The 12869-nt window shown below is 57.0% G+C and overlaps 1 long non-coding RNA gene across 1 annotated transcript; it reads left to right on the top strand.

Annotated features, from left to right (window-relative positions):
- The first annotated feature begins 5128 nt into the window (after nucleotides 1–5128).
- Nucleotides 5129–12475, top strand: LOC148051977 (uncharacterized). Its single transcript, XR_015699013.1, has 5 exons — nucleotides 5129–5176; nucleotides 7387–7490; nucleotides 8086–8162; nucleotides 11542–11709; nucleotides 12033–12475. It is a non-coding gene; the product is annotated as an uncharacterized LOC148051977 (long non-coding RNA).
- Nucleotides 12476–12869: the final 394 nt, after the last annotated feature.

The raw sequence follows: 12869 nt of genomic DNA on the forward strand, positions 1-12869 counted from the left end.
ATCACTCACCTACTTTTTAAACTGAACATGGAAATCAACTGAAAAGCAGCAGAGTCGGAGGCCACCGTGAAGATGTGAGAGCAGCGGTGAGGGAAGAGGGCAGGTCCCGCTCTCCTGGGACTGCAAGGTGGCCAAGATGGACAGCAGGGAAGGAGGCCCCTTGGGAGGGTGAGGAGGGTCTGGGTGAGGGTCCGGAGGAGCCCGCACCCGCTCACCTGGGCTGCTCTCAGCACTCGGTGGGGCCGATGGAGGCACCGACAGCATCTGCGGGGTGCTGGGAAGGTGCATGGAGTGAAGGGGAGAGCTGTCATCCCTCGCTGTGACCCACCGCGGGGGACAGCACGCTGCACCGCACAGAGCTCAACTTCAAGGCAGAGCCCCGGCAACTTCAAAGCAGCAAACGTGTACAAGATCACGGCAAGAGCTGCAGACCGGAGAGGAATGGGAGAGTGAGCATCCCTTCCAAGCAGCTAGGGAAGAAAAAAAATAATCAAAAAAAGCACGTTGGCTAGAAGGTGCTTTACAAAGTATTTATGAGGTGTGCTCTTTAAAAATGGATAAGCTGTGCAGTGAGACTGCAGAACTACTGCAAGCACCAGGGACGGGAAGCTTTGCTGCCCAAGGAAGGCCAGGATGAGTGAGCCTCTGCTTGGGGAAGCAGCGTGCACATCGTGTCCTTGCTTCTGTGCAGCCCCCGGCGGGCTGCGGGACCTGCGCTGCCCCCATTGCACCAGTTTACTCCTGCCCAGGATCCGGATTGAAAGGGAAATTGTCTTCCAGCTCCTTTCTGCAGGAGCTGGAGTAGCTCCTGACACCAGGCTCATGTCCCAGCCATCTCGAGGGGCTACTGCGTCCAGGGTGAACCTGCTGCCAGCTCTGCAAAGCTGCCCGCTCCCTGCAGGGGAGGGCCAGCGTGCAAAAAAAGGTGTAGGCTTGGACACAAAGTGGAGGAGCACTGGACGCTCTTCGTCTTCGGCAGGAAGATGCTGCAGGCCAGAACTGGCCATAGGCTGCATGAGCCAAGAATAGCAAAGAAAAGGAACAGCGTGCTTGGATGCAGCTTTGGAGGTGGAGGATGAAGAGGAACAAGGCACAGTTTTGCAGGGCAGGGATGAGGGTTGGCAGGCAGGCTGGGACCAGCATGTTGGGGCAACACAGCGGGTGGGCGAGGGCTGCCGCGCCATGCAGAGACTTGCCCGCTCCTGTCACCCCTTCTGCAGCACCTTCACACCCCCAGTCTCAGGCAGCCAGATCCATCACCACACTGGCTGTCCTCCCCGGGCACGTCCCCATCCTGCCAGGCTCCACGGCTCCCGGCGCCGTGTCGGCGGTGCGAGTGCCGTGGCCCATCGGCGCGGGCAGCACAACGCGATGTGATGTGGAACAGCTGCTCGGTGCAACGCAACCTCCCGTGGGGGGTGGCGGGGGGGGCGGCATTGTATCCACGCGGGCTGGGTCCCCCTGCTCGCAGCCAGCCGACGGGTCGTGAGAAAAAGAGCAGCGCTGTCAGGGTCCATCAGCCGTCCCGGCACTGACAGCCACGGGGGACGCGGCAGCGCGGGGAGCCGGGACGGCAGGAGCGTGCGCAGCGGTGGTGGTGGTGGGAGGCAGGGCTGGAGGGGGACGGTGGCGGCTCCCCACCGTGCATGGGGACAGGGCAGGGTCCCCGAGGGCTGGGGGTTTGCATTTCCCGCAGCGTGCCACACCGGTGGCTGTTTTCACACTTGGACTAATAAAGCTCATAAGAAGTAAGAGTGGCTTTGGGGAGGAGGAGGAGGAGGAGGGTGAGGCAAAGCCAGCGGGGTCTGCCCGGGCGCCCCGTGCCCGTGGGGGTGTGGGGAGGGCAGCAGCCTTGCCTGGCTGGATGCTCTCATCCTGTTGCTAACCACAGGAGCACGTAGCCTGGGTTTCTCCTAGAAAGCTGGACCCCTTGGAAGTCTTTGCATCAAAACCCATGTGGTGTGCCATTGCAGCGAGGCACAAATATGCCATTTCTCTTTGCTTCTCATTTAAACAACCTGCTTTGTACAGGGCAAGTGCTCCAGAAGAGAAGATGCTTCCAGGTGTAAGAAGACAAGAATGCTGGTCAACAAATTAGCTAAAGGCATGGCTCAGCCTCCTAGCAATCCAAGCAAAGAAAAGAAGAAAAAAATCACATATTGGTGGGTGAGATCCTGCCCTCTTGTCCTCAGCTCAGTGACTATGCTATGACAGCACAGAGGACTTTGTTTCAATAGCCGCTGTAGCCAACATCTGGAGAAAGCAAGAGGTGGGAACACCTTTCTGCAGCTGCGAGCTGGATTTCTGCAACTGGACCTGAGCTGGGCCACTCAGAGCGTCCCTGCAGCATGACGGTCCCCCTGGCAAAAGCCACAGGGAAAATGCCTGGAGGAGCCAGGACAGTGAAACTGCATCCATGGGGCATGGAGGCTCCCAGGTTTTGTTGCTGAGGGTACGTGACAGGGGCTGTTGAAGCATCCTGTAGCTCTGCTGCAGGAACGTTGTCCCTCCTGCTGCTCTGGGGAAAAGTCCTATACTGGGGCACTGCCCATCGTTCATGTGCCAGTTGAAACGATGCCCAGACAACGGCCTTTTCTGCTGGGACTTGTGTGGTGAGGAACAAGAGCTGCTGCTCAGGGAGGGGTGGACTCAAGGGAAAGAAAGCCCACCCCATCTCTTCTCCATAAAAGCATCTGCTTACCCCTCCCAACCGCCTCTCCCAAGGCTCTGCTTTCAGCCTCACATGGGGATGGTTCCCAAGCAGGTCTGGTCAAAAATCCCAGGTCACATGCATCAGACAACCCCCCAAAACGCCTCCAAATATTTTCTGAGAATCCTGGAGCCTTTATTGTGTCTTCTCTCAGGCAAATGTTCAACTCTTGCTGGCACCGGAGGAAATTTAGACTCCAAATGATGCCCCATGAATTTTACCTCCGTAAGACCAAAAGAAATGGCGCGCTGACTCCTGCTGCTTGTCTACCTCAGCAAAATAGTCCTAGTAACCCAGGGAAGCAACGAGGTCCTGCTCCATGCAGGGAGAGCAGTCTAAGGACTTGCGCTCTGAGCATCCTACCAGGGAAGCTCAGCAGCTTGGGGACACCGGCTCGGAAGAGAAACATCCTCATTTATCTGGGTGAATTGCTGTTGCTGTGGTTGCTGGATGGGCAGTGGGTTCTGGTTGTGTCTGGCCAAGATGGATGAAAATTATTTGTAGAGACCCTGAGCCAAGCCCATGAGCAGCCTTTATAGTCTCACTTGGGACCACAATTTCCATGGAAAGGCTGGACGTTGAGGCTCTACCTGCTCCATCTTCATCATCAATCTTTTCACCAGCTTAAAGGATGAAACCCTGTTGAGCTGGCCCATGACAGCCCAACTTGTAGAGAAGGGTTTGATGATCCAGAGACCTTGGCCCTTTTCCTGCAGGCCACTGAAGTGCCTTCAGGCGAGCAAGAACGTTCAGTCATTAGAAAGGCTGGATTGAAACTAATTGCCCCAAAAAAGAAAAGCTCCACGTGCCATCCTCAGACCCCCAGGCCTTCAGGATTTCTATGGGCAGCATGAAATTAGTAAATTGCTATTTGTGTGATTTCCTAGACCCTTGCCCATAGGACATTTTTGTTCTGTCATATAATGTAAACTCCAGGGTTTGGATGCTCAGAAAATCATAAGTAACTGGAAGGAGAAAAGCAAAATGTATCATGGTCTCTAGGAGAGCTGTAGGCTCCCCAGAGCATCTCCAGGAGCATGGCAGTCATACACAGACCTGAGGCAACCACCCTGCTGCAGCACTGACCCTTCTTTATCCGCTCTTCCCAAGCACATCAGTTTTCCCCCACTTGCTTATGGCTAGGAAAAAAAAGTAATGGTTAACAGCCAAAATTGATTTTTTTTTTAATTATAACAAATGGATGGATTTCATGGCAAAACAGGTCTCTGCAGATTCTGATCCCCTGGAGTCCATTGGTCTGCTCTGGCCACTCGGATCAGCCTGACACCGTGTCCCTCCCCAGACCGGGATCACACTCAGTAACCAGTACTGACTCCTTTTCCGATGAGCGAGCAGCGCGATCAGCCAGCCGAGGTCAGGCCCCCGTTATGCTCGGTGCCGCGCATTGCTCCCCGAGGGACGGATCCAGCCCCAGAGCACTCGCGAGCTAAGTGGGTTGGGTAAGGGCATGTCAACGGGCCAGGTCACCTGGGTTTGGTGCTGGTGGTGCCTTTGCTGAGCCTGAAGGTCACTCCGCTTGGGTACAGTCTGGGTATTTCTTGCTCTGGCCCGCGCTGAATTTAATGGTCCCCCCATGGGTACAAGTAACAATTCACACCAATGAAACTGGGATGGACAACCATTACTGAAAACAGTTCTTGCAAGCAACCCCAAGCGCAGGGATGCTCCTTCCACTGGCCACAGATGGGCTACGCACAGGTGTCTGTGCCTCCTTCCGCCTTCAGACATGAAGCTGTCTTGTCACCCAAGCAGCTCATCAGGCACCTTCGTTCCAGCCAGTTACAGCCAGCGTTAGCAGCAGGCCACCATCTCATCCGCCATCACATCCAACCTCTGCACAAACAAGACCTGAGATATGGAGCTCAAGTGATGGGTGGAGGAATGACATTTCTGTTCTTATGGTCCTGGATGTCTCTGCAGGACCAGCTTCTCTTGACCGTGAGATATTGCTGGGGAAACCTTTTTAGAAAGCCTGAATGCCCTCGCCTCTCCAGACACCTCTCCTTGACTTTATTTCAGAACAATTCAACACAAAACCTAGAAACTCCCCAGCATGTTCCTCCATCATCAGAGCGTGGCTGAAGGGACAAGCAGACCATGACAGTCATTAACCATGATGTGGTACTGCACTAGTAGTATTTGCTCAGATGGTACAGACACGGCACAAGAGCCAAGAAACATCTCTCTCGCTCTCTGATATGGTGTTGTCAGAGAAAAAGGAACAACAGGCTGGATGCACGTGCTGTAAAGGAGGTCTCCAGCAGGTGCATGTCTCCTGTGAATCAATGGAGATGGGATAATTCATGTCTCCTGGGGTGTGGTTCATGAACTCTCAGGTGTTTCCACTTGGGAAATCAGTATAAACTCAGCCCTCCACAACAGGGCATGCTCTGTCTGCTCAGAGTGGTCTTATCTCTTCTGTGCAGGCTGAAGAGCTGGTAGCAGGTCAGTGTCATGATTTTTGGGGACAAGGCTGTGGACAGGAGCTGCTGGGAAGGGGGGTCAAGGTGTCTGGCTCTCTGATGGGTGCTGGTATGGGTGGCTGCTCTGCTGGGGCTGGTGTTAGAGGGAGCGTGTTAGCGAGGGCTGGTCTGGGTGGGGGCACTGAGGGCCTGGGGGAGGCAAGAGAGGTTGTCCTAGGCCTTGATGAGGAGCAGTTCTGGTGTTAGTGTATGTGCTTCAATGTCCCCAGGCATCAGTTGCCTTCTTCCTTCCCCGTGGACAGGGGACTTCCAGCAGCGTGGCCTTTGTGGAGAGCAGCTGATGCTAACCCATGCGTTCATGTGTGTCCCGCCATGCTGCAGAGGTGCAGAGGCAGCTCTTGAGGACCTGCAAACGCTGCAGGGTGAGGGAGGTGGGAATGGGCTCAGGGATGCTGCGGGAGGTGTTTTTCCTCAGAAAGCAAAAGCAGAGGGTGGAGAATAGCAGGAGGAGATACTCAAGGGATGAGAGGAAGGTGGTGTCCTCTCATGAACTCTTCTCCCTTGTATATGTGCATATTAAACATGTAGCTTCTGCCCTGGCTTCTAGTTCCTGAAGGCAGATAGGAAGGGTTTGCCAGGATGGCATCCCGGGCAGCGGGTGAGTGGGACAGTTCTATAGCCAAACTACAGATACGCTGCTATGTTTTCCCAGCAAGCATGAAACAGCTTGATAAGAGACTCATCTCTTGACCTTCATGTAGCGGACTGCATCCCCAGTGCCCTCCCGCTGCTGCCCCCACCCTCCATCCCATTTAGCCTGGAGGTGCCTGGAGAAAGGTGAGGAGCAGGGAGGAAGCTCTCTGGTTCATTGATCCCATCTCTCCAAGGCGCAGTAGGCTCCTCGGCACCATTAGAGTGGCTGGTTGTTATTGTCGTTGCTGATTTCTGTACTCCTCTGCCTCTTTCTCCCTGACTGGTTTGGTGGCCCTGTCATTACCAGGTTTCCCCAGCTGCCTGTCAGGGTCCTACTGGCCTCAGCGTTGCCTCAGGCTCTCGGATAACAAACAAGGCACAGAAGAGTTCTTGGGCTTCCACGGCCTTAATTAGCTGGTGTCATTTTAGGGACGTGTGTCCTGCTGGCTGCAAGGAGACAAAGACAGCTCAGGAGCCATCTTTAAATGCATCCAATTAGAGGGGGCTGTAGAGACAAGCGGTCAGCTCCCAAACATGCAGGGACCCCTGCCAAAAAAACTCGTGTCCTAACCGGAGACTGATGTTTGGTCGTTCTTCTGGTAAACATGATCCTCCCTTCAACATGACCTGTCACCGCTGTTGCTCTGCTGGCCTTCATGGCGTCGCTCCTGATCTTACACCAGCACAACTGATGGCAGAACCAAGAAACCTGCGAGTGGATCCTAGCACACTCAAAGCTTGGATAGATGTTGACATAAAACCAGTCTGTTTTCTTCGGCCCATTTACACCAGTCCTCAGTCTCCTGCTGCCTGGTGTCTCTGGACGCAGTACAACTCTCCTTCTTCACTGGCAGGATTACCTGCCAACTTCTCAGCTGGTTTCTTCATGACCACAATTATCTGTTGCTGAGATGCAGCCCAAGGAGACACTTTCTTCTTAAGGAGCCATCACACATGAACGTCCTCTGTGGGCTGTCCACCACAAGCACCCCCTCACCACTGCGACAAGTCTGTGCCTGACAGGATCATAGGGTAGAACCACAGGAGGCTTTGGGCTGGCAGGGCCCTTTCCAGGCCATCCCCTCCATCCCCCTGCCATGGGCAGGGACAGCTTCAACCACATCAGGGTGCTCAGAGCCCCGTCCAGCCGGGCCTTGAAGGTTTCCAGGGATGGGGCATCTCCCACCGCTCTGGGCAACCCCTGCCACTGTCTCACCACCCTCGGCGTAAACAATTTCTTCCTTATATCCAGTCTGAATCTCCCCTCTTTCAGTTTAAAACCATCCCCCCTTGTCCTGTCGCAGCAGGCCCTGCTAAAAAGCCCGTCCCCCCCTTTCTTGTAGGCCCTCTTTAAGCACTGCAAGGCTGATCAACAGCTTGAAGGCACCCTGAGGTCCCACTGAGTCGGTAGCTGATTTCATGTGGGCGTTGAAGTGACCTAAGTCATCTTGAAACCAAATGAGATGCCAATGGTGGAGTGAGGGAGGTAAAAATCATGAGTGTTAGAGGACAGACACCGAGATGTTTGTTCTTCGGCAGGTGTACGCAAAGCCCTCGTGGGGAACTCTGCATCCCAGTTGACCATGAGCATCTCCAGCCAAACATGAACATGCTCGGACTGCCAGAGCCTTCCTGGTTACAAGGTGAGTTTGTCTCTTCTCCCTACCCATGTCCTGGCTATGACAGGTCACCTCTGGCACCTGCCTATCCCTCAGGTCTCTGAGGAGGTCCAAAGGGAGGTCCCTTGGAGGCACCCATCCTCTGCCACTGCCCCAAGTCCTTCCCTCGCTGCTGCACCAGATAGCAGCATCCGCCACCATCCCTTCAGCCTCCACCTCTCTGCTTCCCCAGCCCCTCAGCAGGAGGCAGCTGGGTCAGTAACCTCCCCTGGGGCTGAAAATTGGCAATTAAAACCTCCTGGAAATGGGGTCGCCATCCCACCCCCAGTCCCGGACACGGCACTGGGGAGACCAGGCTCCACCGCAGCCGGGCTCTGCAGCGATGGCAGCCCAGCACTGGCCTCCGGCTGGCCGCTCAAAGAGTTAATGCCAAGCGCCAGCCATTAATATTCTCACTGATAACCCCAAATACCAGCCCTGCACGGCTGTCGCTTTCATTAGCGCTGAGAAAATGAGCCCTTCAAAATAGGACAGGCGGCTGGGGGGGCGTGGGGAGGAGGGCTCTGGGGCCAAACATGCGATTTTCCGTGCGATTGACGGATATTAAACCGCCTTCCAGTGACGTCAGAGGTCGCTTGGGTGACAGCGAAGGATTCCCCAGCCCCGCTTGGCCCTGAGCCCCCCAGCCCTCCCCAGGTGGGTGCCCCCCACCCCGGTGCTGCCGAAAGCCCCACTGCCACCCATGCCCCGGCACTGGGGTGCTGCGCTGGCCGTCGCCCCGAGCGGCCGCATTCGGGGAGGTGTGCGGGGCGGCTGTCACATCACATCAGCATCCCGGCCCCGGCGCGGTGACTCGATTAAGGTCCTTCGCTGCAGAACCAGTTAAAGAGTCAGCGACTCACTCAACCGGCTGGGCAGAGCCGGGGGTGGCATGGGGACCTCCCAGGGATGGGGTGGAGGAGGAAAGATGGGGTTTAGGGTATTTTCCTTTTGAAACGCAGAAGGGAAAGCAAGTTCATCTTCCAAATAACCCCTTGAGGTGGTGCCGAGCCTGCAGCTCCACAGATCTCCTAAATCTTGCTTTACCATGTGTATGCCCTGCAAAGCCGAGCCCTCGGGGCAAGGCTGGGGAAGGATGGCTCAGCCAGGGGCTGGATCCGTTCCTCTCTCCATCACAGCCTCCGAGGGGATCCTGGGGAAGTTGCCAGTCTGGACTACTTTTTTCAGCTGTTGCACCTTCCAGCGCTCCAGCTGGAGCAGTCCCCTCTGCATCCCACCTCCCCGTACCTGCAGGATGCTGCTGAGGCCAGAGGGATGGGATGTGATGGGGAAACTGAGGCAGGGGCTGAATGCTTGAGCACATATGCTATCCAAAGACATGATGGATGGGGTTTAGGACTGTTGTGAAGCTGTTGGCTTTGTTTGCACCAGAGAAGCCGTGGAAGGAGCTGCTGTGGCAGTGGGGAGCAAGGCCCACAGCTGGACACAGACAACTGTGGCAGTCTGGGAGGAGAGGATTACACCAGTTTGCGGCACCATGTCCCCATCCCACTCCCATGGTGAGGAGCGAGTGGTGCAAGATGCAGGGTGTGTGCCCAGGTCCTTCTCCCACCTTGCCCCTGGGAGGCTTGGCCAGCGAAGCCTCGGGAAAGAGGGGCTGTTCTGGTGACGGACCCCCCTCCTCGCCACCAGCAGCCATCTGCACTGGGCATGTGGTCCAGCTCTGGTATGAAGGGACACGGAGGTGACACGGTCACTGGGATTATCTTTCCCTTGTTAAATAAAGGGACTGAAGAAGCTTGTGTTCGTGCCAGGCATAATCTGGGAAATGGAGATCCACTTTGACCCATGCACAGGCAGGGAACTCTTGGGTTGACCAAGACAAGCCTTCCCCAGCATGACATCTCTCATTGGAGGTAATGAGAACCAGTCATGCTTCAACCTTTCTGGTCTACACAGTCCAGGAAGACAGAAGCATAGGTGCTTGTTGTAGGGACATTGCTGGTGGGGCACCAGGAAGCCTCGAGAGTCACTGCTGTGTTTTGGAGGGGACTGTAGGGTTGAATAGGGCAGAGCTCCATCCTATGACACGTGGACTGTATGGCCCTGGGGCTGTCCAGGCACAGAGCCACCCCCTCGCCAGCCCCCAGCCTGCTCCTGCCTTGGGGAGCAGCGTCCTGGCTTGTGCCTTGTGCATGCTGGAGCGACCGCGCGGTCTGCAGGGCACGGCGCCCTTCCCTGCACGGCGCCAACTGCATCCTTACAGAGCCGCGGCACACTTGGGACTGGAAGGGGCCTCTGGAGATGGTCTGGTCCAACCCCCTGCTCGAAGCCTACCCCCTCCGTGATCTTTAGGGCACTCCACAGAGCTGCTCTTCTAATCTGCCCAAGCACTAGCTGGCCCCAGAGAGTCTCCTGGCAGCCAGGCATGGGAGTGAGCACGGGACCTCCCTGGCAGCATCCTGCTAATGGGGACAGAGGCGTTCACACCCAGCTCCGAGGCAGCCGGGGGATGACTGGTGGAGAAGTGGTACCCGTGTCAAAGTGACCAGCAAGGTGGCATGTGTCCCCCCCAGGAGGCACTGTGGGGGGAAGAGGGGTCTGCACCTCGATCCCCATCTCTGCTGCCTTCAGGCTGATGCCCCTTGTGCCAGGAAGGACCAAACCTGGGGACTGGGGACCCAAATCCCGCTCCCCAGTGCGAGTGGGGCTGGGGCAGGCTCTGCCCACAGACCCGGTGCTGTGCTCAGCCCTTGCTGCGGAGCAGCCGGCAGCCTGTGTGACAAGCCAGACCAGCATGGTGGATGGCAGTAATTATCGTGCCGCCCACAGCTGAAGGGGAGCATATGGTAAGGAAAAGGAAACTAACTTGTATTTTTCCGCACCCCCGGGCTCAGCCTTTCTGGGGCTGTCACAGTCGATTTGTGCTGCCTGAGCTGTTTCGCCCCAGCCGCCTCTGCATCCGGCAGCTCCCTCCCAGGCAGCGGCGAGGCTGGTGCTCGCTGCTCCCGCAGCTCCTCGTGCCGGGGAAGCCGGCCAGCAGCTCCGTGGGGTGCAACCAGCCGCGGTCCTGCTCCCTGCGCCTGGTGGGATGCGGCCAGCACAGTGCTGGGGTGGTGGGTGGGGAGCTGGACCATGTGTGGGGTGGGTGCATCCATGGTTAAAAGGGCACCTTGGGGTGGAGGAGGACCTGAGGACCCTGGACAGGAGCCTGACACCCACCCTGGCATAGGGCTGGGTTTGGGGAGATCTCTCCCACAGCCCTGGGGTGTCCATCAGCTCTGTGCTGTCTCCTGCAGGTGGGTCGCTCCCCGCTGCAGCCCCTAAAAGACACGACAAGTCCTACGCAGAGCCCTCCCCGAGCCGCCGCGCTGTGCCGCGGGCAGCGGTTCATCAGTGTCTCCGTTGCGGTGACACCCTGCCATGATGTGGCATCTCAGGTGGCCCCAAGGAGGCCTGGATCTGGCTGAGAGGGAAAGCTGCTGCGTTAATCCAGAGCTCTCTCCCGTTCGTCTGTCTAGTCCAAACACTCTTGCCAAAAGCAACGGTAGATGTAGCAGGCAACTTTCCTTGGTTTAAGCATGGTGGTTTTCATGCCAGCTTATTACCAGTGGGGACTCTTCAGGTATGGGGTGAAGCGCAACATCTCTATGAAGCTGCCAGGAGGCATTAGGGGAGCTGCCGGGCCATCGGGCATGGGCAGGGTCGCGGTGACGTTGGCCGTGCCAGGATAAGCAGGGCACTGGTGCTGCAGCGGGGTTTCTTCAAGGGTCGTGGGCCGCGGGCCGCCCCGTGTCGCGGGGCGGGGCTGTGCCAGCAGCTGCCTGGGCATCCTCACGAGCATAACCAGAGACCGGTTGTATCTGCCAGCTGGGCACAGATTCATCCCTGGAAAGCAAACTTCCATTTTTCATTTAGAAAGGGGAATTGGGAGTTCCCAGTTCTTTTCCAGACCTGATGCTGCTGCCAAGGGGCTCTTGGAAGAGGCTGGACTGAGCTGCTGTTTCTGTGCAGCATGATGTGAAACTGGTTTTCTTGACTATTTCTTTTGGAGCCTGGTGTCTCACTCTTACAGGGCAACATCTCGGGGCTCCAGTTGAAGACAGAATGTCTGAAAATGGAGTTGAATCTCTGGGGAGGAAAGGACCGCTCAGTCTGGTTTGAGACCTTTGCAGGATGCAACAGCTCAGAACTCTTCAGGCTGCTGCCCTGATATTGTGAGACACCAGCTCTGGTCACCCAGGTACCAAAAAAAGGGAGGATTTTGTGGGCATCTGGTACACGTGGGTGGATGCTGGCTACGGGATGCACCACCAGCATCCCAGGGAGTTTTATGTCGTTAGGAGTAAACTCAATGAGCAGGGAGAGCTCAAGCCCCAACAAGGCCCTCAGCAAACATCAGGAGAAAGGGAAATGAGGAAAACATGGGGCTGCCTGAGCGTGCTCTGGAGCTGCCCTTCCCGCAGTGGTGGTCACCTTCCTAGCTTTGTTGCCAGCCCCTGGCAGCCACAGAGCCAGGAGACCATGGCTGGAGAGAGCAGCCACCAGCTCCTTCCCCTTCTCCAGCAGGACCATGGTCAGGAGGTGCCCGTGTTTGTCCAGCGCAGTCCTGGGCCGACTCCCTGCAGTCCCTCTCGGTCCCAGGATGTCAGCGGAGGGTGGCACGAGCAGAGGCCGGTGGTTTTTAGCACACATCCCTCCATGGCCCAAAGAGCTGCTGACCTCCCGGGCACGGCGTGAGGTCCATCTGTCGCGTGAGCCTCTAGCCCGGGGACAGATTGCACGACATGGTCCTGAGCATTGCTCAATGCTGGAGCAGGGTCTCCCAGGCATGGCCGGCTCCGGCCGCTCCCCTCTGCTGCCGTGATGCCCAGCCGGTGCCCCCAGGCCCCTGGCAGCGGTGCATCCCCCCCACACTGATTAACATCCCAATTAAGCAGATAAAGAAATAAAAGGGGGCTGTGCAGCCCCTCGGCTCATCGATAACCCAGGGTGGAGGGATGATGTGCACAGACAACGTGGGCATCACTTAGTTTCTAATGGCAGTGGGAGGGTGGGGGCTGTTGGGGGGGGTCACCCTGCAAATCCAGAGCTGGAGTCCCAGCAGTGGCCTGGCTCAAGGGAGGTGAAGGATGCGGCCGTGGTGCAGGGAGCCCTCTCCATGCCCATGTCCCCTCCTCGTGCTGGCTCCCTCCCGCCATGCACCGTGGGTTTGCCTGCAGGACCCCAGAACCATAACCCCCACCCCCAGGCTCCCTTCCCATTTCCTTACCCAGCGCAGGAGCCTTTTTTGGGGAAAGAATTGATTTGGGGGGGGGGGAAAAACCAAAGCCAAACTCAACTCCTCCAGCCAGGGATGACCAGACGGGAGTAGTGGGGTGGGCTAGGAAGGAGAAGACCCCC

The sequence above is a fragment of the Nipponia nippon genome, unplaced genomic scaffold, assembly GCF_047370975.1.
Source record: "Nipponia nippon isolate SJK-2023a ecotype South Korea unplaced genomic scaffold, ASM4737097v1 scaffold_5, whole genome shotgun sequence".
Lineage (NCBI taxonomy): Eukaryota > Metazoa > Chordata > Aves > Pelecaniformes > Threskiornithidae > Nipponia > Nipponia nippon.